Source organism: Pundamilia nyererei, unplaced genomic scaffold (assembly GCF_000239375.1).
Source record: "Pundamilia nyererei isolate P.nyererei 1_Seehausen unplaced genomic scaffold, PunNye1.0 scaffold00003, whole genome shotgun sequence".
NCBI lineage: Eukaryota > Metazoa > Chordata > Actinopteri > Cichliformes > Cichlidae > Pundamilia > Pundamilia nyererei.
In genome coordinates this window covers 1,585,341-1,590,051 of record NW_005187404.1, presented here as the reverse complement: position 1 = coordinate 1,590,051, position 4,711 = coordinate 1,585,341, and positions in this window count along the sequence as shown.

The following is a 4,711-nucleotide window of genomic DNA, read 5'->3' as shown; positions in this document are numbered from 1 at the left end:
CATGTTTTAAAGCTCAGTTTTTAAAACCTTACGATGTAACAAAATATTTGAATGGGTCAGAAAATAATCACTCTGAGGCTGACAAAGATTTCAATGGGTACATAAAGTTAAGAATCAGGAATTTCTCATAGTGATTAATCCAAACCACGCAACAGTATATTAATGACCAACCTACTCCAACCTCCACACACCTGGTCTAATCACACATATTCCTGATGATCTTGTTGTGCCCACTTGTGCCACTCCTTAAGGGAGTGGCAAGTCTTCAGTACTCACAGGATCGTTGTCTGGCAACAGTGCAACCCAACTCAAAGCCTTGAGTTTGTTTCTACTTACCTGTGGGAAAGATACTTATCTCCATCTTCCTTGTGCTCAGGTTTGCCTGGAGATTGGTGAGCAATGTTTGTTTAGATTGACACAGAAACTGGAAACTGTAGAGAACTAGAGTGGAGCCTGGGACTGTCACTTGACTCTCCAGCTCTATTTAAACTGAGTCCAACCTGTGTCCAGACCTTGACAGATGGTTACATTTTTAATTCTAGTGTGACGACCTCCGCCCTATGCTCTCAACCTTTTTTTCCTCACGCGTTCCAGTTCCATTGTGGACCAAGCAGGAATCATTAGTGCCAACTAGGAATACTTTGGCCATGTGTTCCCAGACTATAAAACTGGCTGGCACTTCATTCTGTCTCTCACTCACCTTCCTGCTTGTCACCATGCCACGCATCAAATAGCCTTTCTTTACTTCATCTTATATTTCACATTTGCAACACCCACTCACATCTTCACACTCATGAACACCCTGCACATGCACACCTCATTAGCTTTGCATTTAAGTTATTTAAGTCTACATAATAAACTACTTTTTTAAACTGCCAAACCCTTTTTTTGTGGCGTTACCAACCAGCGATGAAACTGGAACAAACACCTTGATGGTTGCACGAATAGTTGACCTGACTTTTGGATGACTCGTTTGATTTCTGGCATCTCAGAATGTTTGGTTTTCTGTGTTGCGGTTTCTGGCTGCTGCACAGTGTGATAATATGCTGCAGGGGACTAAGCTGTGCAGGCTGTTGAGTTGACGTTAAAGCCTCTTACAGGAGCAGATAGATTCTTGACATGCACTCTTTCACCTGACACTGCAGTTCAGGAGTGCAACATGCAACCAATTCTTACCACAAATGTCCTCCTCCAGCAGCTCACTGACAGTCAAACAGCGATTTTTGTTGCTTAAAAATGGGCATTTGTTCTAAAAATCACTGCACACACACAGACACAAATGGTGCGCATTCCTTTCACTAGTCCTTAGTCAGAACAGATTCAGTGACCTCTGATCAGTGACATCTATCGTAATGTTGCCCTTCAAACCATGCTGGCAGAAAAAGTAACTTCCTCAAATTCTTGAGTGTAAAAAGCACGCTATTGATTTCTTTCCTAGTATTCGGAGGTGTTAGGCAGATGATATGTGGGTGTCTTTACGCTCTGAGCTTGAACTCTTCATTCCCCCAAGATCCTTACCAATGATCAAAGAATGAGCCCCCTATGTAAAGATAAAATGAAAGCTAAGCAAAAAGGGTAAATGGTGAGGGGAAGGTATGTCGGATGCCTCGATATGAGAAGACAGATTTATCTGATGGTGCTCTGGAAGCAGCTTTGATTTAAGAGGCTTTTCATTTCAGTCTTTAAGAAAAGTGGTTCCAAGGTGTGATGCAGGCAAGAAGTAAGATGAACTACTTTCAAGATGTCATTTTTTAGAAAGAGGTGTATGAATTCTACGTTGCTGACAATGATTAGTTTTTGTTTACTTGGACGTTTTCTGGCATATGGTGAAGCCATATAAGATAGAAAGATTAATGCTTATTGATTAGGTCAATGAAAAAACCTTTATGTGGACTGTTTTCAGTGTGAGTGCTATTTGTAGATGGCATTGTGGCTGAGTGTGAAGTGGTAGGAATAAGAATCGACCTCAGACTTGGAGGTACAGATACGGTGGAGTGCATGGCTTACAGGAAGGAGACCCAGGACTCACTGAGAGATTATATCTCTTATCTGGCTTGGGAACAACTTGATGCCTCCCTAGATGAGCTGGAAGAGGTGACTATGGCGGTGGAAGTCTGGGCTTTTCTGCTTACGAACTGAACTGGGATAAGAACTGAACTGGGATGCTGGGATTTACATCAGTTCAGGTTTTTGCAGCTCTAATCACAGCTCACACCTATTAGAAGACTGCACTGTATAGCTTAATTCAGCACTATCATTATAGAAGAAAAAATATATATAGAATATAAGATAGAAAAGACAAAAGGCAAAAAATAAGGTAAGAACACTGAGGTCACCACACAAGGACAATCTGGTGTTGCTAGTCACATCTGGAGTGATCCAGTGATGCTTACATGTATGAATTAGGTGCAGCTGGCTTGGAGGTATAATAATATTTGGGTAAAATAACGGTGTTCAGTGCACCACAGTTTTTGCTTAAAGAAAGGCTTTGCAGCCCTAGTACAGACACTAATGAGATATGTGGGAACAGCGAGAAGATGTATTTTGACAATCATGTGATCTGATGGGGAGCCTGGTAGGTGGGAATGGTTTTGTTATGGAATGACAGGCAGAGAATAAATGAATACATAACATCATTCATGAAAACACGACATTTTTCACTCTCAGTGGCGACTGAAAATACATTAAAGACATGGACGATAAATATGTTTCGGACATGATTTGATCATTATTTGTGTCCTTTTATTTGTATAATTCCTACAATCATTTGTAAAATGTCATAATTTTGTTTCCTTTATTTGAATGTGATATGTTTTCCAATTAGATAATGTGGACATGTGTTAGCCCAAAGTCGCTCTAAGGCTATTAAACTGTTTATTACCCTAAAACCAGAGACACTGTGGTTGATCAGTTCGTGAATGAATGAATAAAGTCATGAATGTGCACAGCAAAAAGTCAGGATTTTACAACCCACCAATTTTCAGAGTTAATGAACACTTTGAGATTAAATGTTGAACAGCCTGAGTGATTAAAGAAACAAATAACATGGCTTTGAGTTGCAATTTATATTTAGTTTATATTTAGTTTTACTCCCTAAAGTGTCAAGGAATTTATTATAGAAAATGTTAAAGTTAGGAGAAATAATGGCAAGAAAGAAAATACATTGCAAAATAACATCTATTTTTAACATCTTCCTCCAGCAGTAACAAATATAACTGAGGGAGAGCTGATAGCTGAGATCTCATTTAATAAACATGAAGAGTTTATTTAGCTCAGACTTTATTGTCCAGCATTCTTTGCTTCATGGAATTCACTGCAAGAAGATGCTCATTAAAATTGTATTTTATCTGATTGTCAACTGAAAAACGATCACCTATCAGACAAACATGCTGGAATGTTTTTATCCACTGCACTGCAAGAAATAAGTCCAACTTTATACAATGCACTGGCTTTAACCCAGTTAGTAGATAAACTATTTTAAATAATAGTACATTAAAACAAAAAATACAATCAGCTGCTGACTGCAGTTTCTCACACTTGCAACACACAATGTAAATTCCCCATTTGAACCAACATTAAAAAAAAAATGAATAGACAAAACGCCAGGTGCAGCCCTAAGCCAGTGGTGTGCGATGACTTTTACAGAAAGGCAGTCAGAGAAAACTATGTTGTCCCAACACACAAGCAAACAAACAAAACCATCTTCCTCCTCCACTATTTAAAATCAAATGGATCAGGTTAAAACATACCACGTGTCTTCACCTCTCTGCACTCCTTCCTGGCTGAGGAATTGTAAAATGTTACTTCTATAGCTAAATAAATACCTAATAAATTACTGAAATTAATCTACTGTTAGCTGACAATGACAAGCAGCAGAGGAATGTTTTAAACTTTCCTTTAGGGGAAAAAAAAAGCAATAAAACACTATGAAATCACCTCCCTGTACAGAAAAATGTTCCCCATCAGCGTCATATGGATGGATTTCTCCTACATAAGGCTGAGCTCATTTTAAATTCTTTATATTATGTCTAGCATCAAATTCTATAAATCATATGTTTTTATCGGTTGTCCTGTAAGGACAACATATCTCAGAAGCTTGTTTCCACACAAAGTGCAAATCACAAAAGAGCTCAGAGCAGCAAAAGCTGAGCCAGCGGCAGCTTGGCGTGCACGGTGGTCTCCCATAAGTTTACTGTGAAAGACTAGAGGTTTATCTACAATGTGCATGCGCCACCACTACCAACTCTCAGCTTGCCTAGCTCCAGTCACTGCTAAAAGGCGACAGACACTCCCATAAAATGGAGACAGCTACAGTTTCCTCTGAACACAAAATAAGCGCAGAGTTCACCGACAATAGCAGACTGTGGCCACAACAGGGCAGTAATGTGAAGGATGGATGCAAACAGGCGAGGACCTTTATGACCGCTCTGTCTTTCTGACATAACACCAGTGCCCTAAACTAATAAAAGAGGTATGGCGGGTTCTACGAACATGGTTTTCATTTAAAATTTAGAGAAGCCACAAATTTAAACTCAGCCTCAAATCAGATTTTTATATCAGCAAACCTTTGTCTTTGCTTTTGAGTTGAACTTGGATGCAAACTGTCATAGACAGTCACTGGTAGAACTGAAGATGCTCAGTTAGCTATTTACTTTAAATTACTACATATAGTTAGTTAATCAGTCACCTTCTTATTCAGTCCTGGCAACAA